The sequence below is a fragment of the Equus caballus genome, chromosome 10 (genome assembly GCF_041296265.1).
Source record: "Equus caballus isolate H_3958 breed thoroughbred chromosome 10, TB-T2T, whole genome shotgun sequence".
NCBI lineage: Eukaryota > Metazoa > Chordata > Mammalia > Perissodactyla > Equidae > Equus > Equus caballus.
The window spans coordinates 6,817,961-6,841,812 of NC_091693.1; the positions used below are offsets into that span (position 1 = coordinate 6,817,961).

The following is a 23,852-nucleotide window of genomic DNA, read 5'->3' on the forward strand; positions in this document are numbered from 1 at the left end:
TAAAGAATAAAGTTTAGTGCTTACCTTTACTATCTCCTTGCTTCCAGAATTTACTCTGTGGCTCTTTTACTAACTTATTTTTTCAGACCTCTATTGAGGTACAATTGACAAGACTACAGACATTTCAGGTATACAATCTGATAAGTTTAGACACACGTGTGCACCCTTGAAACCATTACCACAATCAAGGTAATGAACACACCCATCCCCCCCAAGATAATTCTCCTGCAACCTTGTCATCCCTCCGTCCCCCTCTCCCCAGGGAACCACTCATCTGTTTCCTGTCACTACAGGTCAGTCTGCAGTTTCTGGATTTTATGTAACTGAAATCAGAGTACGTGCCATCCTTCTTTTGTCTGGCTTCTTTCGCTCGGCGTAATTATCTTGAGATTCATCCAGGTTCTTGCAGGTATCAACAGTTCATCCCTTTGATTGCTGACTGGTCTTCATTATAAGAATACACCACAATTTGTCTATCCATTCACCTCTTTTTGGACATTTGGGTGGTTCCAGTTTCTGCCTATTACAAATAAAGCTGCTATGAACATTCACACACAGTACAAGTCTTTCTATGAGTACATGCGTTCAATCCTTTTAGATAAATACCCAGGCATTGGATGGCTGGATCATATGGTAGATGTATGTTTAACTTTCAAGAAACTGCCAAAGTGTTTTTCCAAAGTGGTCGTGCCATTTTACATTCCTATCAGCCATGTATGAGAGCTCCAATGGCCCCACATCTTTGCCAACACTTGGCAAGTTAGGCTTTTTAATTTTAGCCATTCTGATAGCTGTGTAGGGTATCTTATCGTGATTTTAATATGCATTTCCCTAATGACTAATAATACTGAGTCCTTTCCAAGTACTCATTTATCATCTCTATAGGTATTTGTTGAAGTTTATTCAAATCTTTTCCCGCTATTTATTGAATTGTTTTCTTATTATTCAGTTTTGAGAGCTTATGATATATTCTGGAATCAAGTTCTTCATCAGATTTTCCAGTCTGTGACTTGTCTTTTAATTCCTATAACAGTGTCTTTTGAAGAACACAAGTTTTAACTTTTGATGAAGGACAATTTGTGAATTTGTTTTTATTGATCAAGCCTTTGTAGTTGAATCAAAAAAATATTTGCCTAACCTAAGGTTTCTCTTATGGTCACCTCTAGAAGTTTTATGGTTGTAGTTTTGCATTTAGGTGTAAGGTCCATGTTAAGTTCCTTTTTATTTGGTGCAACGTATGGATCTAAGTTTATTCTTCTGCATGTGAATATCCAACACTTCCAGGGCCATCTGTTGAAAAGACTGACCTCCACTGAACTGCCTTTGCACCGTTTTAAAATTCAAATGCCCATATATGTTAAGACTATTTCTGGATGAAGAATAGATTTCTGGACAAAGACACTCTTCCAGGGATCTAATTGTCTATCTGGAGGCTAACACCATACTGTCTGGATTTCTGTGACTTACAACAGGGCTTGGAGTCAAAGAGTGTGAGTTCTCCCACTCTGTTCTTCTAGTTCAAAGTTGTTTTGACTATTCTAGTTCTTTTTTATTTCCATATGAATTCGTGAAAAAGCTTCTAAATTTCTGGGTAGACAAAAGGGCCTGTGTGTATTTTCATTGGGATTGCATTGACTCTATAGATCAATTTGGTTAGAATTGACATCTTAATGGTATTTTGTGTCTCCCAATGAGTGACCATGGTATATCTCTCCATATAGTTAGGTTTTCTGTAAAATCTCTCAGGATGGTTTTATAGTTTCAATGTATAAATCTTGCATATCTATTGTGAGATTTATCTCAAAGTATTTAACATTTTTGACACTATTGTAAACGGCATTTTTATAATTGTGGTAGATACACACAAGACAAAATTTACCATCTTACAAATTTTAAAGTGTGCAGTTCCGTAGTGTTAAGCACAATTGATATTGTTGTTCAACCAATCTCCAGAATTCTTTTAATCTTGTAAAACTGCAGCTCTACAATTCAGTAAGCACAACTGCTCATTCCCTTCTTCCGCACCAACCCCTGACAACTACCATTCTTCCTTCTGTCTCTATAAATTCGACTGCTCTGGATTCCTTATATAAATGGAATCAGACAGTATTTGTCTTTTTCTGACTAACTTACTTCACTTAGCATAATGTCCTCAAGGTCCATTCATGTTGAAACATATAGCAGAATTTCCTTCCTTTTAAGGCTGAATTATACATATCTATCTTACATTTTATTTACCCATTCACCCATCAGTGGCCACTTGGATTGCTCTCACCTTTTGGCTATTGTGAATAACACTGTTATGAACATGGATCTGCAAATATCTCTTACAGACCCTATTTTCAATTATTTTGGTTATATACCCAGAAGAGGAACTGCTCGATCATATGGTAATTTTACCTTCAATTTTTCATTTTTGAGGAATCACCATAGTGTTTTCCACAGCAGCGGCACCATCTTGCATTCCTATCAACAGTGCACAAGGGTTCCGATTACCGCACTACCTTGTCTACGCTTGTTATTTTCTGGGGGTTTTTATAGCAGCCATCCTGATGGCTGTGAGGTGACATCTCATGGTGCATTTGATTTGCATTTCCCTAATGATTAGTGATGTTGAGCATCATTTCATATGCCTGTTGGCCATTTGCATATCTTCTTTGGAGAAATGTCTATTACTTTGCCCATTTTTTTTTTTTTTAAGATTTTATTTTTTCCTTTTTCTCCCCAAAGCCCCCCGGTACATAGTTGTGTATTCTTCATTGTGGGTTCCTCTAGTTGTGGCATGTGGGACGCTGCCTCAGCGTGGTCTGACGAGCAGTGCCATGTCCGAGCCCAGGATTCGAACCGACGAAACACTGGGCCGCCTGCAGCGGAGCGCGCGAACTTAACCACTCGGCCACGGGGCCAGCCCCTACTTTGCCCATTTTTTAAGCAGGTTATTTTTGTTGAGGAGGAGTAGGAGTTCTTTACATATTCTGGATAATTAACTGCTTATCAGATATATATTGGCAAATATTTTCTCCCAATCTGTATGTTGCCTTTTCACTCTGTTATATCCCTTGATGCACAGAATTTTTTCATTTTGATGTGGTCCATTTTACCCATTTTTACTTTTGTTGCCTATGCTTTTGGTGTCATATCCAAGAAGGTATTGTCAAATCCAATGTCACAAAGATTTTCCCTGATGTTTTCTTCTAAGAATTTTATAGTTGTAGGTTTCACCTTTAGGCCTTTGATCCACTTTCAGTGAAATATTGTATATAATGTAAGGTAATGGCCTAACTTCATTCTTTGACTTGTGGATATCCAGTTTTCCCAACACCATTTGTTGAAGAGACTCTTCTGCCTAATTGCAGTGTAATTTGCTCTTCCTTTTTCAGAAACTAGAGGTGGAAGCTGACATCATTAATTTGAGACAGTTTGCTATTGATTAAATGTCTGTGTCTCCCTATAATTCACATGTTTTAAGCCTAATTCCCAACGTAATGGTACATAAAGATGGGGCCTTTGGGAGAGGATTACATCATGAGGGCAAAGGCCTCATGAATGGGATTAGTGACCTGATAAAAGAGGCCCAAGAGACATCCCTTGCCACTTCCACCATGTAAGGTCACAGTGAAAAGACCGCTGTCTATCAGGAAGTGGCTCTCCCCAGACACTCAATCTGCCAGTGCCTTAATCTTGGGACTTGCCAGTCTCTGCAACGGTGACAAATAAGTTTCTGTTCTTTATAAGCTGCCCAGTCTATGGCATTTTCTTATAGCAGCTTGAATGCACCAAGACACTGTTCTTTTATAAAATAGGCAGTTATTGCTATAAATTTCCCCTTAAGTACTACTTTGGCAGCCTCTTGCAATTTTGACATTTTGCCTTTTCATTGTCATTCACTTCAAAATTTTTTTTTTATTTCTCTTTGGATTTCTTCTTTGAGCCACAGGAAATTTTAAAATACTTAGTTTCCAAATATATGGGGTTTTCCAGTTGTATTTCTGTTGTGATTTCTAACTTACATCCATTGTGATCGCAGAGAACACTGTATGAGTTGAATCCTCTCAAATTTGTTGAGACTTGTTGCAAAGTCTAGAGGCTGATCCAGTTCAACGCCTGATCTGGGTGCACTTGGAGAGAAGGAGCACCCTGCTCTTTGGGGGTGGAACGCTCTATAAATGCCAATAAGTCAAGTCGGTTAACAGTGTTGTTCAAGTCTTCTGTGTCCTACAGATTTTTGGCCTAATTTATCAAATGACAAAAATAGCACGGTTTAGCCATGATTGGATGTCCTAATTTACTCAAGAGAAAACAGTCATGGGTTGGAGAAGTCCAGTGCCTCACAGGCGGTGGAGCGCCCTTGCTGAGGGATTTGTGGTGAGACCGAGTTGCACAGAGCCTTGGAAGAGGCCATGAGGACACAGGCCACGACGGCCTAGGAGGTCAGGGGTTTCCGTACACGGCTAGCAGGTTCTGTTCTAGGGTAAAGTGAGCCAGCTAACACTCAGTTGGAGGACGGTGATTAGTGCATGTGAGCTTTCCCTAATAGTGAGGCATTTCCCATAAGTGCAGGCTGACCTAGGTTTAGAGTTGTGACTGGGCCGGGCCACTGGAGCAGACTCCATCCATGGTTCCCCATACGCAAATTAACAAATTTTTCAATTAATTGGTGATGAGAGGTGCTGAATTATCCAACTATAATTGTGGATTTGTCTTTTTCTCCTTTCAGTTCTATCAGTTTTTTCTTTATATATTTTGGAATTCTGTTACTATGTATGTAAGCGTTGAAACTGTTATGTCCTACTAATTAATTGACCCTTTTATTACCATGACATTTATTTCTTTATCCCTGGTATTGCTCTTTGTTCTGAATATACTTCATCTGATATTAATGTAGTCACTCCAGAACGGTACACCTTTTTCCATGCTTTTACTTTCAACTTCTTTGTGTGTTTTTATTAAAAGTGGATTTCTTGGGGTCAGCCCGGTGAGTGAGTGGTTAAAAATTCAGCACACTCTTCTTCAGCAGCCTGGGTTCACGGGCTCTGATCCCAGGTGGGAACCTACTCCACTCATCAGCTCTGCTGTGGCAGCTTCCCACATATAAAATAGAGGACGATTGTCACAGATGTTAGTGCAGGGTGAATCTTCCTCATGAAAAAGCAAACAAACAAAAAAGAAAAGTGGATTGCTTGTAGATAGCATACATTTGGGTTTTTGCATTTTTTTTTCAATCTGAAAATCTCTTCCTTTTAACTGAGGTGCTTATACCACTTATATTTAATGTAATTTAATGATATTCTCCATTTTAAATCTGTTATCTTACTAGTCTCTCCTTGTTTCATTTATCCTTTGTCCTCTTTTTTCTCCTCTTCTGTCTCCTTTTGGATTAACTGAATATTGTTTCAGTATTTCACTTTTTCTCCTCTGTTGAATTATCTGCTACAATTCATCTGTATTATTTTATCATGTTAGTGGTTACTTTAGTGTTACAATATATCTGCTTAACTTATGACACTGTACCCCCAAGTGATATTATAACACTTGACATATAGTCTAGGAAACTTACAAAAGGTACTTCCATTTTTCTGCTCCCAGCTTTGGTGCTATTGTTTCATATAGTTTTCTTCTAGGTATATTGTACATGTCATACTATATTATTATTATTTTTTCTTTAAACTTTCAGTTCCCCTTTAACATGATTTACATAATTTAAAAATTAAATATATTTATTAACATCGTTACCATATCTAGTGATCTTCATTGCTTTGCATAGATCCAAATTTCCAGCTGATGTCATTTGACTTCTACCTGAAGGGCTTTCTTTAACACTGATTGTAGTACAGTTCAGCTGACAATGAATTCTTTCAGTTTTCGTGTATCTGAAAATATCTTTATTTTGTCTCTGTTTTTCCAAGATATTTTGCTGGGTTGACTTTTTTTCCTTCAGTACTTCAAATATTCTGCTCCACTGTTTTCTTATTTGCCTTGTTCCAATGAATCATTGGATGTCATCCTTAGCTTTATTTCTCTGCTGTAACATGTCTTTTTTCTCGGGGTGCTTTTAAGATTTTCTTATAACCATGAATATTGAGAATTTGATCAGGATGTGCCTTGGTGGAGTTTTCTTCCAGTTCCTGTGCTTCAGGGTCATCAGGGTTTGTGGACCTGTGGGTCTGCAGTTTTCATCATATTTGCAATATTTTCAGCCAGTTTTTCTTCAACTAGGTTTTTTCTTGGGGGTTCCAGTTGCAGCTATATGAAGCAGCTTAAAGTTGCCCCACAGTTTATTGAAACTTGATACATTTCTTTTTTTCAATCTTTTTTCTCTCTTTGTTTCATTTTGGATAGATTTTATCACCTTGACTTTAACTTCAGTAAACTTTTCCTCTGCAATAGTTAATCAGCCCCTAATCTCATACTGTTTTTTTAATCACAGATATTGAGTTTTCATCTCCAGAAGTTCAATTTGGGTCTTTTTTGTATATTCCATGTCTCTACTTCACATATTTAATATCTTCTCTAGCTTTTTAGTCATATAAACTACAGTTATATATCTATCTTAATATCTATGTCTATTAATTCTATGATCTGTATACATTCTGGGTTGGTTTTAATTGATTGATTTTTCTCATGATTATGAGCCATATTTTCCTATTTCTTTATTTGCCTTACTAATGCTTTATTGATGCCACATGTTGTCAATTTCACACGTTGAGTTCTGGATTTGGGGGGAATATCTATAAATATTCTTAAACTTTCTTTTGGAATACAATTAAGTAATACAATGTTCTTTTCAGATCTTGCTTTTAAGCTTTCGTATTTAGCACCAAAAAGCAGCCAGTCAGGGCTAATCTTTCCCGGATACAGAGGCAAGATCAACTACCTAAGGCCTACTGGATTAGGAGATTTTCAAATTTGGCTGGTGAAACCAATCATTTTTCTCAGCCCTCTGAGAGCTCTGAGGCTCATTCTCTCTAATATTTCCGGTGGTTCTTTCTCCACCCTCAGGTCATCTCCTCACCCACAGACATTTATCAGTACTCAGTGATTACTTGACAGGGGCCCTCTGCAGATCTCTGGACTCTCTCCCTGTCCAGTGCTCTCTGCTCCAGGACTCTGCCCTGTGAACTATAGCCACCTTGGCCTCTTTGCTATCCCAGCTCCATCTCTTCAACTCAGGGAGACTGTGGGCTCTGTACTGGTTCCCCCTTCTTGCGCTGGGTCCCAGAAGCTCTTCCCAGGCAGTGAGTGACAGCAACTTTAGGGTTCACCTCATTCGTTTCCCTTCTCTCAGAAATCGCTATCCTTTGTTACCTGGTATCCAATGTCTTGCAGGCCATTGTTTCAAACGTTTTGACCCATTTTTTTTTTAAAGATTTTATTTTTTTCCTTTTTCTCCCCAAAGCCCCCCAGTACATAGTTGTACATTCTTCGTTGTGGGTCCTTCTAGTTGTGGCATGTGGGACCCCCCTCAGCGTGGTTTGATGAGCAGTGCCATGTCCGCACCCAGGATTCGAACCAACAAAACACTGGGCCGCCTGCAGTGGAGCGCGTGAACTTAACCACTCAGCCACGGGGCCAGCCCCATTTTGACCCATTTTTTAAATTGTTTCGGGCATGAGAGTTAATCTGGGCATGTGACTCCACTTTAGCCAGAGATCAAAGTGGCCATTAATTTTATTTTCTCCTTGTTTGTTATCCAAACTTCATTGTTTTCTGGGTTGCAATTATATTTTTCTAATTTTGGAGATGTTCAACAACATTTTTATAAAGCATGTGCAATTACAAAATAGATATAAGAGTGCCACAGATGTATGAACAGCTGGGTTAGAACAGACAGGCTGGGCTCAGGCCCTGGCTAAAAGGGAGGCTTGGAGGTATGTAACAGCCATCTCCCTTAAAAGTCTCAGGAGAGCTGTATCTTAGGAGGTGAAGGCCTCTCAGGCATAGGAAGAGAACTCAGAGGCTAGGCCACCCAAGAATAATAAGAGCCCACCATGATCACACTCTCTGCCTGTCAAACATTTTAATATGTACCCACTTTAAATGTAATGCATATAACAGGTAGCCAATCCTCCTGGTCTAGCGGTTAAGAATAGGCACTCCCAATGCCATGGACCAGGTTCATTTCCCCTGTCAGGGAACTACACCACCCATCTCTGGGTTGTTATGCAGTGGTGGCTGCATGTTGCTGTGATGCTGAAAGCTATGCCACCAATATTTCAAGTACCTGCAGGGTCACCCATGAACAGCAGCTCCCCTACTAAGACAGAGTAGGAAGAAGGACCTGGCCACCACCTTCCGAAAAAAGTGGCCATGAAACCCTATGAACAGCAGCAGAGCATTGTCTGATATAGTGCCAAAAGGTGAGAGGATGGTGCAAAAGGCCCAGGCAGGGTTCAGCTCTGCTGTGCACAGAGTCAGTATGAGTCAGAATCCACTTGACAGCACCATCAACAACAACAAATACAACCAGTAGACTAAAAACACAGTTCATCAGGAAAATTGACCTTACATTTGTGGCAAAGCTTACTAACAGGCTGGGACTGAATCAACAAAATAACAAAGTATGCCATTTCAGAAGGTGTATGAAAAAGGAGGGTACCTGTCCTTCACAAGTAGAAAGCTTAATAAAGAGTTGGGGGTTTTTAAATAAAATACTTAATTTGGTTATGAATACAGTTCACAGGGTCATAAAAATGTCAATTATTATGAATAAATTAGAGACAGGATGGTCTAAGATGTGCCAGATATTGATCACAGATTTTCAAGCTGTATATCTAAGAAGCTAATAATTAAGATCCCTCTCTGGCTACTAGTGCTAATAAAGAACCTTTCATCCCCCAGAAGTCTACAGTGTCCTATAGCCTGTACTTCTGAAACTTCCATGTGTACACAAATCACTGACAGGTTTTGTCATGAAGCAGGTTTTGAGCCAGTGAGTCTGGGAGTTGAAGAACAAGGGATTCTCCATTTCTAACGAGTGCCTGGGGGAAGCGGGGGAGGCTGGTCCTTGAACATCTTGCAAGCACAAAATTACAGGCATTAATGGGAAAGCCTTCCCACAATTAGCAGGACCTGCAACTAAGATATACAACTGTGTACGGGGGGTCGGGGGGGGAGGGGAGGTTTGGAAAGATAAAGCAGAAAAAAAAATGGGAAAGCCTGCAGCTGGTGAAACACGGGTCAGAAGTAGAACACAGGTTGCCCATCTCACTTGGGGATGAAAAAACAAGACCCAACTATATATCTGCAAAAAATAACCTTAATTATAACAATGTATGTAGGATCAAAGAAAATTTATGAGAGAAAAAAGGTATGCAATAAAAACACTAACAAGACTAAGATGGGTGGTTATATTAATATCAGACAAAGTAGATGTCAGAGCAAGGATAATTAACAGAGATAAGGAGAGACAGTAAATAATGATAAGGGGAATAATTTCACAAGAAAACATAAGAATCCTAATTGTATGAGCATGTAACATAGAGCTTCAAAGTACATGAGTCAAAACTTGATAAAACAAAAAGGTGAAATGGACAAAGCCACAATTATAGTTGAAGAATTCAACATTCTTCTCTCAATAACCAACAGGACAAGTTGACAGAAAATTAACAAGGATATAGAAAAACTGAACATAATCAACCAACTGGACTAATTGCCATTTATAAAACACTCTACCCTATAAAAGCAGATACGCATTCTGTTCAAGTACACCTGGAACGTCATCAAGATATACCATGTCCTTGGTCATAAAATAAACTTCAACAAGTTTCAAAGAAGTGAAATCATACAAAGCATATGAAATCATACAAGAAAATTATGCAAAGTCATATTATCGGACCGTGGTATGCAGGATTCTAATATGCTCTCCCCTCAAATTCCTGCCCCTTGGTGTATAATCCTATATAATCTCTGAGATTCTGAATATGATGGGATATCACTCTTGTGATCAGAGTAGGTTATATGTTAACCTACAGCAGTTGTTAACAAAGGGAGATTATCTGAGTGGGCCTAACCTAAACACACGAGGCCTTTAAATAGGGTCTAGAGGTCAGAGACAGAGGAAGTCAGAGACTCAAGGTTTGAGAGTGATGATGATGGAGAGAGATTCTCTGATGATAGCTTTGAAGATGGACAGGACGCGACAATGACTGCAGGTGGACTTTAGCATCTGAGAATCTATCCCAGCTGCTATCCACAAAGAAAGAGAAGACTACAGTCCCAAAACCCCAAGGAACTGAATTCTGCACAACCACATGAGCTTGGAAGAGTATCCAGAGCTCCAATGAGAGTACAATTCAGCAGACCCATTGATGTTGGCCTTATGAGAACCTGCGCAGGAAACTCAGACGCACTGCTCCAGGATTTCTCACCTGCACAACTGTGAGCCAAGAAATGACTGCTGTTTTAAGCCACTAAGTGTGTGGTGATTTCTTACATAGAAATAGAAAAACAATGTGCTGATCACAATTAAAAGTAAACTAGGAATCAAAAAAAGAAACATAACAGGAACATCTCCACACACTTTGGGGAAAAAATCATGCCAGTCAAAGTAATTCATGGGTCAAGGGAAATTAGAAAATGTTTTAACTGATCAAAAATAATGTATGTAACATATTAAGGTATGTGGGCTGCAGCTAAAGCATGCTTAGAAGGGAATGCACAACATCAAATTCTCATATTAAAAAGAAGAAATTGCCTCGATTTAACAATCTAAGCTTCCATCTCAAGAAACTAGACAAAGAAGATCAAAACAAACCCAAAGCAAAGACAAGAAGAAGAGATGACTGCAAATCAATGAAATTTAAAAAGGAAAAACAAGAGAGAATATCAATGAAACTGAAAGCTGGTTCTTTGAAAAGAACAATATAATTGATAAAGCTCTCATAAGATGGACAAAAGAAGAAAAAAGACACAAATGACCAATATCAGAAATGAAGGAGAGACCATCACTACAGACCCCTGAGACATCAGAGGGAAAATAAGGAGCTACTACAAACAACTCTTCACACATAAATTCAACAACTTTGGTGAAAACTGACCTGCTTTTCAATAACAAAGCCCCAAAAGTCATCAAGGAGAAGAGATTCTCTGTTATATCTATTAAAGAAATTGATTTTGTTACTAAAAACTTACTGAAGAATATATACACATGTAACACAGGAGGACCAGAGTATATAAAGGAACTATTAACAGACCTAAAGGGAGAAATTAATGGCAACACAATAATGGTAGGGGACCTCAACACCCACTTTCATCGATGGGTATATCATCCAGACAGAAAGTCAACAAGGAAATAGAGGATTTAAATGAAACACTTCAGCAGATGGAGTTAATAGATATATAGAAAACATTCCATCCAAAAACAGCAGAATACATTCTTCTCAAGTGTACATGGAACATTCTCAATGATAGACCACATGTTGGGAAAGAAGGCAAGCCTCAACAAATTGAAGATTCAAATCATATCAAGCACCTTTTGCAACCACAATGCTATGAAACTGGAAGTCAACTACAAGAAAAAAAGATGGGAAAGTCACAAATATGTGGAGATTAAACAACATGCTACTGAACCACCATTTAATCAATGAAGTAATCAAAGGAGAAAATGAGAAATACCAGGAGACAAGTGAAAATGAAAGTACATCATATGGAGAGATGTCAGCATGATGGTAGAGTGAGCTCTCTCCTTAGAGTCTCCCCCTAAGTTACAACAAAAAGGACATTCATATACCAACAGCAGACATTCATACAACACAAAAGACGTCTGAGAGGCCCACGCAGCCATACATCTGAATGTGGAGGTGCTGGACCCACCAGAGGAAGTGGAAGGAGGTAAGGGGGTCTCCTCTCCTTCCCCAACAGCAGCAACCCAGGACATGGGACTGCACATGGCTCTGAGAGGAGAGGGGGGAGGGGCAGTGCTCCACAGGCACACTTTCACTCTCCAAGCTCCCTCATAGCCCATAGGAAAGCCCGACAGAAGTGACTAAGCAATTGTGGGGGTGTCTTTATCATGCAAGCACCCAAGGAGAGCAGATAGCAAAGGCAGAGCAAGAACACACCTGAGATTTCACAGGCAAAAGAGAGCACCCCTACTCCTGCCTGGCACCACAGCACAGCCAGTTGGCCAGAGCACACACACTAATAGAAAAGTTGCAGCTGTGAGCAAGCAAGCCATGGATCATGGCAGGCTCAGAATACACACTTCTTGACCCCCATCCAGTGGCAGCAGGTGGAAGGAGTGAGCAGACACTATCACTATGCAGAGGGACAAATCCACACCTTAAAACACTATGAAAAAGCATATTAAATCTCCAAACAAGAAGGAAAATGACAAGCACTCAGAAATCAATCCTGAAGATACAGAAATTTATAATATAAATGACAGAGAATTCAAAATAGCTATATAAAAATACTCAATGAGTTACAAGAAAGTACAGATAGACAGTTCAATGAAATCAGGAACTTCTTCACAAAAGAGATTGAAACTATAAAGAAAAACCAATCAGAAAGGCTGGAGATGAAAAACACAATGGATGAGATAAAGAAAAATCTGGACTCCCTGAATAACAGAGTTGATATTATGGAGGAGTGAATCAGCAGTCTGGAGAACAGAAATAAACAAAGGGTTCAGGCTGAGGAGGAGAGAGAATGAAGACTAAAAAGAAATGAAGAAATTCTCTGAGAAATATCTTACTCAATTAGGAAATGCAACATGAGGATTATAGGTATTCAAGAGGGAGAAAAAAAGGAGAATGGAGCAGAAAGCTTGTTCAAAGAAATAGCTGAGAACTTCCCAAACCTAAGGAAGGAGCTGGAAATACAAGTGAAAGAAGTCAGTAGATCTCCTAACTATATCAATGTAAAAAGACCTTCTCCAAGGTATATTGTAATAAAGCTGACAAAAGTAAGTGACAAAAATATATATATATTAAGGACAGAAAGACAGAAGAAAATAACTTACAAAGGAATATCTATTAGGCTTTAAGTGGTTTTCTCAGCAGAAAGCTTACAGGCTAGGAGAGAGTGGAATGATATATTCAAAATTATGAAAGACAAAAACTTTCAGCCAAGAATACTCTATCCATCAAAAATATCCTTCAGATTTGATGGAAGAATAAAAACTTTCTGAGATAAACAAAAGCTAAGGGAGTTCATCATCACAAGACTCCCTCTACAAGAAATGCTCAAGAAGGCCCTCATACCTGAAAATACATCATAATAACTCTTATGGGACGCAGCAAAAGCAGTTTCAGGGGAAAATTCATAGCAATACAGGCCTACCTCAACAAATAAGAAAAATCTCAAATAAGTAATCTTAAACTGCACTTAACAGAACTACAAAAAGAAGAACAAACAAAACCCAAACCCAGCAGAAGGAAGTGAATAATAAAAATTAGAGTAGACGCAAAGGAAATAGAGAACAAAAAAACAGTAGAAAGGAGCAATGAAACTAAGAGTTGGTTCTTTGAGAAGATAAACAAAATTGACAAACCCTTAGCCGGATTCACTAAGAAAAAAAAGAGAGAAGGCACAAATAAATAAAATTAAAAGTGAAAGTGGAGAAATTACAATGGATACCAAATAAATACAAAGTATTAGAAGAGAATACTATGAAAAACTATATGCCAACAAATTAGAATACCTAGAAGAAATGGGCGAATTCCTAGACTCATACAACCTCCAAAAACTGAATCAAGAATGAATAGAGAATCTGAATAGACCAATCACAAGTAAAGAGATAGAAACAGTAATCAAAAACCTCCCAAACAACAAAACTTCAGGACCAGATGGCTTTTCTGGAGAATTCTACTGAATATTCAAAGAAGATTTAATACCTATCCTTCTCAAACTATTCCAAAAACTTGAAGAAGATAAAATGCTTCCCAACTCATTCTATGAGGCCAACATCACCCTGATACCAAAACCAGACAAGGACAACACAATGAAGGAAAATTACAGGCCAATATCACTGATGAACATAAATTCAAAAATCCTCAACAAAATATCGGCAAACCAAATACAGCAATACATTAAAAGGATCATACACCACGATCAAGTGGGATTTATATCAGGAATGCAGGGATGGTACAACATCTGCAAATCACTCAATGTGATACACCACATTAACAAAATGAGGAACAAACACAACATGGTCATCTCAATAGATGCAGAGAAAGCATTTGACAAGATCCAACATCCATTTATGATAAAAAAAAAAAAACTCTCAATAAGGGGCTGGTCCTGTGGCCTAGTGGTTAACTTCAGCATGCTCCACTTCGGTGGCTAGGGCTGGGATCCCGGGCACAGACCTATACCACTCATCAGGGGCCGTGCTGTGGCCGCAACCCAATAAAAAGTAGAGGAAGATTGGTAACAGATATTAGCTCAGGGGGAATCTTCCTCGGCAAAATAATAATAATAATAATAATCTCTCAATGAAATGGGTACAGAAGGAAAGTACCTCAACACAACAACCTTTATTATGTTATTATATATGACAAACCCACAGCCAACATCAGACTCAATGGTGAAAAACTGACAGGCATCCCTCTGAGAATAGGAACAAGACAAGAGTGCCCACTCTCACCAGTCCTATCCAACATAGTACTGGAGGTTTTGGTCAGGGAAATTAGGCTAGAAAAAGAAATAAAATGTACCCAAACTGGAAAGGAGGAAGGGAAACTTTCACTGTTTGCAGACGATGTGATCCTATATATAGAAAACCCTAAGAATACACCATAAACTATTAGCAATAATCCAAAACTAAAGCAAAGTTGCACTCTACAAAACCAACTTCCAAAAATCAGTTGAATTTCTATACACTAAAAATGAACTAGCAGAAACAGAACTCAAGAATACAATCTTGGGGCCGGCCCGGTGGCACAGCCGTTAAGTTCATACATTCTGCTTCTCGGCGTCCCGGGGTTCGCTGGTTCAGATCCCAGGTGCGGACATGGCACTGCTTGGCAAAAGCCATACTGTGGTAGGCATCCCACACATAAAGTAGAGGAAGATGGGCACGGATGTTATCTCAGCAAAAAGAGGAAGATTGGCAGTAGTTAGCTCAGGGCTAATCTTGCTCAAAAAAACAAATGAGCAAACAAAAAAAGAATAGAATCTTATTTACAATAGCAACAAAAAGAATAAAATACCCAGGAATAAATTTAACCAAGGAAAAACCTATACACTGAAAACTATAAGACATTATTGAAAGAAATTGAAGAAAACAAAAAGAAATGGCAAGCTGTTCCATGTTCATGAATTGGAAGAATAAACATAGTTAAATGCAATCTACAGATTCCATGCAATCTCAATCAGAATCCCAAAGACATTATTCGTGGAAATACAACAAAATATCCTAAAATTTATATGGAACAACAAAACCCAAAATAGCTAAAGCAATGCTGAGAAAAAAGAACAAAGCTGGAGGCATCACAATCCCTGACCTCAAAATATACTACAGGGGCTGGCCCAGTGGCACAGCAGTTAAGTTTGCATGTTCCGCTTCAGCTGCCTGGGGTTCGTCGGTTCTGATCCCAGGTGCGGACATACTCACAGCTTGTCAAGTCATGCTGTGGCAGGCATCCCACATAAAGTAGAGGAAGATGGGCATGGATATTAGCTCAGGACCAGTCTTCATCAGCAAAAAGAGGAGGATTGGCAGCAGATGTTAGCTCAGGGCTAATCTTTCTCAAAAAAAAAATTATATATATACTACAAACCTATAGTAATCAACACAGCATGGTACCAGCACAAAACAAACACACAGATCAATAGAATAGAATTGAAAGCCCTGAAATAAAACCACACATCTATGGACAGCTAATCTTTGAGGAAAGATCCAAGAACATAAAAAGGAGAAAGGAAAGTCTCTTCAAGAAATGGTGTTGGATGTAGAAGAATGAAAATTTACCATTCTTTTTCACCATTCACAAAAATAAACTCAAAATGGATCAAAGACCTAAAGATTAGACTTGAAACCATAAGGCTTCTAGAAGAAAATATAGGCAGTACACTCTTTGACATCAGTATCAAAAGGATCTGTTCGGACACCATGTCTTCTCAGACAAGGGAAACAATAGAAAGAATAAACAAATGGGCCTTCATCAGACTAAAGAGCTTCTTCAAGGCAAGGGAAAACACGATTGAAACAAAAAAATACCCACTAATTGGGAAAAAATATTTACAAGTTATATATCCAACAAAGGGTTAATCTCCATAATATATAAAGAACTCACACAGCCAAACAACAAAAAATCAAACAACCCGATCAAAAAATGGGCAGGGGACATGAACAGACATTTCTCCAAAGAAGATATACGGATGGCCAATAAATACATGAAAAGATGCTCGTCATCACTAATAATCAGGGAAATGCAAATCAAAACTACACTAAGATATCACCTTACACCTGTTAGAATGGCAAAAATAACCAAAACAAAAAGTGACAAATGTTGGAGAGGTTGTGGAGAAAAAGAAACCCTCATACGCGGTTGGTGGGAATGCAACTGGTGCAGCCACTATGGAAAACAGTATGGAGATTTCTCAAAAAAATTAAAAACAGAAATACCATATGACCCAGCCATCCCACTACTGGGTATCTATCCAAAGAACTTGAAACCAGAAATTCCAAAAGTCCCATTAACCCCTATGTTCATTGCAGCATTATTTACAATAGCCAAGATGTGGAAGCAATCTAAGTGCCCATCAACTGATCATTGGATAAAGAAGATATGGTGTATATATATATACAATGGAATACTACCCAGCCATAAAAAAGGATAAAATCATCCCATTCACAACAACGTGGATGGACCTTGAGGGTATTATGTTAAGTGAGATAAGCCAGATAGAGAAAGACGAACTGTGTACGACTCTGCTCATAGGTGGAAGTTAAACACGTAGACAAAGAGAACAGATTAGTGGTTACCAGAGGAAAGGGGGTTGAGGGGTGGGCACAAAGGGTGGGTGGTGCACCTGCAACATGACTGACAATAATGTACAACTGAAATTTCACAAGGTTGTAAACTATCATAATCTTAATAAAAAGTAAAAAAACAAAAAGGAATGGTGTTGGGAAAACTGGACAGCCATATGCAAAAGAATGAAAGTAGACCATTATATTACACCATACACAAAAATTAACTCAAAATGGATTAAAGACTTGAAGGTAAGACCTGAAACCATAAAACTCCTAAAAGAAAATATAGGCAGTGCACTCTTTGACATCAGTCTCAGCAGCACCTTTTTGACTACCATGTCTACTCAGGAATGGGGAAGAAAGAAAAAATAAACAAAAGGAACTACAGCAGACTAAAGAGCTTCTGCAAGGCAAAGGGAACCATGAACAAAATGACAACATAACTCACCAACCTGGAGAAAACATTTGCAAATCATATATCCAACAAGGGGTTAATCTCCAAAATGTATAAGACACACATACAACTCAACAACAAAAGAACAAACAACCCAATCAAAAAATGAGCAGAGGATATGAAAAGACATTTTTCCAAAGAAGATATACAGGTGGCCAACAGGCACATGAAAAGATGTTCAACTTCACTAGTTATTAGGGAAATGCAAATCACAATTACAATGAGATATCACCTTGCAACTGTCAGAAAGGCCATAACTATCAATACAAAAAATAACAAATGTTGGAGAGGATGTGGAGAAAAGGGAACCCTGATACACTGCTGGTGGGAATGCAAACTGGTGCAGCCACTATGGAAAACAGCACGGAGATTTCTCAAAAATTAAAAATAGAAATACCATACAATCCAGCTATCACCCTACTGGTATTTATGCAAAGAACTTGAAATCAACAATTCAAAGAGATTTAGACGCCTCCATGTTCACTGCAGCAGCATTCACAAACGCCAAGACATGGAAGCAACCCAAGTGCCCATCAACGGATGAATGGATAAAGAGGATGTGGTATATATATACAATGGAACACTACTTAACCATAAGAAAACAAAATTGTCCCATTTGCAACAACATTGGTGGACCTTCAGGGTATCATGTTAAGCAAAACAAGCCAGACAAAGAGAGACAAACATCTTTGATGATTTCATTCATATGTGGAAGATAAACACATGGATAAAGAGAACAGATTAGTGGTTACCAGAGGGGAAAAGGGTTGGAAGGTCAGTGAAAGGGGTAAAGGGACACATATATATGGTGATGGATAAAAATTAGACTATGGCTGGTGAGCACGATGCAGTCTATACAGAAACTGATCAATACTGATATACAGCTGAAATTACATAATGTTATAAACCATTACGACCTCAATCATTTTTTAAAAAGACACTTGTGAAACAGAAATCTCCAGACCCAGACAGTTTCACCAGTAAATTACAGCAAACATGTAATATCATTTCCACACAATCTCTTCCAGAAAACAGAAGAGAGGGACAACTGCCCAACTCAACTTATCAGGCCAGTATTACCTCGATACTAACAGCAGATAAAGGCAGTGTACAAACACTTCAGACCAATCTCTCTCATGAATACAGACACAAAACTTCTCAAAGAAATATTAGAAAACCAGAAACAGCAGTATATAAGTAGCACACACCGTCACCAACTGGGGTTTCTCCCAAGGATGCAAAGCTGGTTCAGTATTAGACAATTAGTCAATGTAATCCACGCTATTAACCATACAAAGAAGGAAAACCACATGATCAGTTCATGCAGAAAAGGCATTTCAGAAAATTCAACATCCATTCACAATAAAAACTCAGCAAACCAGAACTAACAGGGGCCTTCCTCATCCTGATAAAGGGCATCTACAGAAAACCCATGGTTAACATCATATGTAATGGTGAAGGAGGAAAGGCTTCCTCCCTGAAATCTGCAACAAGGCAAGGATGTCCACTCTCACCACTCCTATTCCGCATCAGCCTGGAAGTCCTCATCAGCACAAGAAGTCAGAGAGAGAGAGAAGGGGCATATGGATTACAAAGGAGGAAAGAAAATCGCCCTTATTGGCAGATGGCGTGATTGTCTTTGTAGAAAATCCCAGGGAATCTGCAAAAACATTCCTAGAATTGACAAAATGGGTTTAGAAAGATCACAGGTTGCAATGTGACACACAAATCTATTGTAATTCCATATGTTAGCAACACAGGATCAGAAACTAATATTTTCTTAAAATAATACCACTTTCAATAGATCCCAAAGAATCATTGGATGGAAATCTCAAATATTATGTGTACGAGCTCTGTGAATAAACTACAGCTGCGGGGGCCGGCCTGGTGGCGCAGCCGTTAAGTGCGCACGTTCCACTTTGGCATCCTGGGGTTCCGCCAGTTCGGATCCCGGGTGCGGACATGGCACCGTTTGGCAAGCCATGCTGTGTTAGGCGTCCCACATATAAAGTAGAGGAAGATGGCCACAAATGTTAGCTCCGGGCCAGTCTTCTCCAGCAAAAAGAGGAGGATTGGCAGCAGATGTTAGCTCAGGGTAAATCCTCCTCAAAAAAACAAATGACAGCTGCTGATGACAGAAATAAAAGAAGACCTAAATAAATGGACAGCCTTCCCTGGTTGTGAACTGGAAGTATCAGCATCTCTCCAAAAATGGTATGAAATTCGAAAGCAATTCCTATTAAGAGACCGACCTGACTTATAGATCTAGAAAAGCATAGTCATAACTATTCTGAAAAAGAAGAATAAAGTTGAAGTAGTCACATTACCCAATTTTCAGAATCACTGTAAAGCTAATGCAACCACACCAAACTGGGATCCCTTACCTGATGTGCTTAAAAGTCAATTATTACAGCATCAACTTTTGAAAAGAGAATACAACTTTATTACGACATCGATCTGCAAGGAGACAGGAGGCATCAGCTCTCAAATCCATCTCCACAGTGAGCGCTTGGGGCAAAGTTTATGGGATGAAGGGCAGGACAGTCTGAAGTGTGGAGACAGATGACTACAGGTAACGGAAGTGAGGTAATTGATGATCTGTGCAAGTGCAGTCCAGCTTCATGGCTCTTCATCTGACACATGGTCACAAAACGGTGCTATTAGTATGATCTGAGGGTGTAGTTTTCAGCCTCTTGACGTCAAAAGCTCACTTATCGGGCATTTGTGCAGGCCCAGATGAGGAGTTGGTGGTCTCAACCGGCTGGAACTGGCCTAGGGGTCGTTTCTCTGTTCCTGAAAAACCACTCTTAATTACTCTGTTGATACGATGGGGTCAGTTGAAGTGGTCCTAGAGGGCCTGTGGTTACACCACATTAGCAAGAGAGTGTGGTATTGGCAAATGGTTAGACATGGAGACCAACAGAATGCAATAAGGAGTGCAGAAAGAGATTAAAGAAAGAATCAGGTTTTTGTAATGGTGTCAGATTAATTGGACCACCACATGCAAAAAGTAATTGATCTCGACTAAAAAACCTCACATCTTATACAAATATTAACTTAAATGGATCATAGATCTAAAGGTAAAATGTAAATCTATCAAATTTTTAGAAGAAAACATAGGAGAAAGTCTTCCTGACCCTGAGTTATGCAAAGACTTCTTAGAAATGAGAACAAAGCATGTCCATAAAAGAAAACTTAGACTCCATCAAAATTAAAAACTTTTTATCTGCAAAAATGACACTCTTAGAAAATCAAAAGATGGATACAGACCCAGAGAAAATATTTGCAAATCACATATCTGACAAAGGACTTGTATCTAAGATATACAAACAACTCTCAAACTTAACTGTACTAAAAACAACCCAAATGTTTTAAATAGGCAAAAGATGTGAACTGAGACTTTGCCGGAGGTAGACAGCAGGCAAACAAGCACAGGAAAAGATATTAATTCCCACGAAGATCACCCTCCACTGCTGAAGAACCTGACTCCAAGTATTTCAATGGCCACTTAAGGTGCCTGAAGCAACTCAGGACTCCTAAGCCCTCATCACTCTCTCCCCTAGTGGTGCTTTTCTCCAAGGCACCCCCAGAACTGATCAGTCACCTGAGAGAAGAGGAAAACTCCTTAGACCAAAAGGCAGCCAGGTATTGGCTTCCCCACCCATCACACACAACCTCCAGCCAGCCAATAGAAGTAGCAAGACAGAATAGGAGGCGGGGCCTGCCTGGTCTCCATGGTAATCCCTGGCAGGTGGAAGTGAGGAAGAGGCTCAATGCAGCCTTGGTAGCACTGGATGCAGATGTCTTAATGGGGGTATTGAACGGTAGGGAGGGAGTTCATGGGGAACATGGTGGGAGGAGGAGAGTTAGAGTGCGTAGAGGGGGCATGAGGGGTCCAGGGAGTGTCATAAGGGGGTGCTATGTGTAGAGAAGTATGTAGAGGGAGGACGTGTTTCGGAGAAGAGGGAGGCTGCTATGAGCAGACAGAGAAGGAGTTCAAGGGTCAGGAAGCTGGTTACAGAGGGACAGAGATGGTGCTGGAGGGAGACAGGCCTTGTAATGGGACATATGAGTGCACAGGGAGAGGACTTAGAGCTCTAGGTGCTCAAAGAAGGACTTAGAGGAGCCAAGTGAGAGGTTATGGGGGCTGGGGGAAGGGAGGAGCTTATGGGTGAATAGTAAGGGTCCCAGCATGACCATCACAAAGTCATAGGGACCAAGTGAGGGATATTATAAAAGCAGCAAGCAGAGAGCTATTGGAGACATTAGAGGTTTCATAGGGTGAGAGTTTTATGTGGAGACAGTGAAGGTTTTACAGCTGACAAGTGAGAGTGTTAAAGTGTTGAGTGAGGGTCTTCTTAGTAGGGTGTTTATAGGTGCAAAGAGAAGGCTGCTTTGGAGGATAATGAGGGTGTTATGGTAGCAAATTGTGATAGTGGGTCAGCCGAGGTTTCAGGGAGGCCGAGTGACAGTCATCAGAGTCAGTAAGGGATTTTGGGAGACAGTGGAAGGGGCAAGAGAGACAAGCTGTGCGGTTCTGCAAGGCAGTTTTAGGAGATGGTGGAGGTTATAGGAGATGGAGAAATGGTAACAGGAAACAGAGAGGGATTACATGGCATGAGGATGTGGGGTACTGGGAGTTCTCAGGGACAGAGAGGTATCAAAAGGGGATGGGGAGAGGTTAGAGGGGACATGGTGGGAGTTAGAGGGAGTCAGTGAGAGTTTTAAAGGGGTCTGTGAAGAATTTATTGGAGACAAGAAGGTGAAAGGAGGTCAGAGGGGATGGTAGAGTCCAGAAGCCATACTGAGCCATAACCCACTCCCTGCCCCCAGGCACTTGAAAACATGTGTCAGGACTGTGGTGAGCCTCAGGACTCTGAGAGGCCCCCTAGGGACCACTTCGTGCTGTCACTCGTGGCCTACCTCCTGTGTTGTCCCTTAGGCACTGCAGCTTTGTACTATTCTAACCAGGTGAGAATCTGCATCATGTCAATCCTCCCCTCCCCGTCCTCTCCCTCATGGCCCTTACTCTGAGCCAACTTCATCCACGTTCTTCCTCCTATGAGTTCAGGTCCCCACCCTGGGTCCTTACACTCCCAAAGCTAGAGCCGATCCAACAACCCTTTCAAACCCATCTGTTGCTGTTCTGTCTCTCCCTACAAACTCAGACAAAGCGCTACAATGATAAGAATAAACGAGCCTTGGCAGTGGTGGCCTCCTGGAGGACCTTCAGATTATCAATTGCATCAATTATTATGGCATGCATCAGTACGGTCGTCAGGTTGGTACTCATAACGGACAAGTTATCTTGGTAACCTGCTCTCCAATTCGTGAACAAACCACCAAATATATACAACAGCATTACTCACATGGCTCAAAGTCTCCATTTGGGCCTGATGGGACAGTGGTTCCTCAATGTCCAGAGTGCCAAGTGTTGCCAACCTGAGACAGCACATTGAAGTTGTTGAAGGGAGGAGGAAGTGTAACTCAGGCAGCCCATTTGACCTGTGCTCAAGACCAACTCTGGGACCCTGCCAAGGGATGGGACCATGGGAAGTAGGGTACGGCACTGTTTCCCCAGGGTACCTTCCCCTCCTGCCCACATTCATGCATTCACGCCATAAATCTATTTATGCTGACCAAGGGCCTTGACCATGCTGCCTTGCTCTGGGGATATAGCAGTGACCACTTCAGGTCCAATCCCACCCTTCAGAACTTAGAAACCTAGGTGGCAGACAGACACATCACCAGACAGTGACAGTCCACAGTGGTCCAGTCTTGAAGGGGGAATCTAGGGAGGTGGGTTGTAAGAGGCCAGACCTAATCCGGGAACTTGTGATCTCCCAGAAATCCAGGGAGTCAGGCAGCTGTCGGTGAACTGGTTAGAATTCGCATCAGGTTATGACTGTAGAGAGCTTCTGTAACAGGTATGGACTGCCTCCTCTCCCACCTCTCCGACCACCCACCAATGCTTGTCATTTAGTAATCATTCAACAATTACATTCTGAGCGCCTACAGTGTACCAGACACTGTACCAGGAACTAGGAATGCAACAGAGCAAGATAATAAGATCCCTTTCTGGGGCTGGCCCCATGGCCGAGTGGTTAAGTTTGCGTGCTCTGCTGCAGACGGTCCAGTGTTTCCTCAGTTCAAATCCTGGGCGAGGACATGGCACCACTTGCCAGGCCACGCTGAGGCGGTGTCCTGAATGTCACAACTGGAAGGACCCACAACTAAGAATATACAACTATGTACTGGGGGGCTTTGGGGATAAAAAAGGAAAAAAATAAAATCTAAAAAAAAAAAAAGAAGAAGATCCCTTTCTGATGGAGCTTACATTCTGGCAGGGAAGAAAACCAGAAACAAATAGACCTCTAAACACACAAGATAATTACAGGGAATGGTAAATGCTATGGGGAAAATAAAACAGAGAAATAAGCTAAAGCAGTGCCAGTATTGGTCCCCCAACTGTTTATA

At 40.2% G+C, this 23,852-nt stretch overlaps 1 long non-coding RNA gene across 1 annotated transcript; it reads left to right on the forward strand.

Moving 5' to 3' along the window:
• Window positions 1–21,114: 21,114 nt before the first annotated feature.
• Window positions 21,115–22,743, forward strand: LOC138915888 (uncharacterized). The gene is made up of 3 exons (XR_011422309.1): window positions 21,115–21,199; window positions 22,209–22,346; window positions 22,544–22,743. It is a non-coding gene; the product is annotated as an uncharacterized lncRNA (long non-coding RNA).
• Window positions 22,744–23,852: the final 1,109 nt, after the last annotated feature.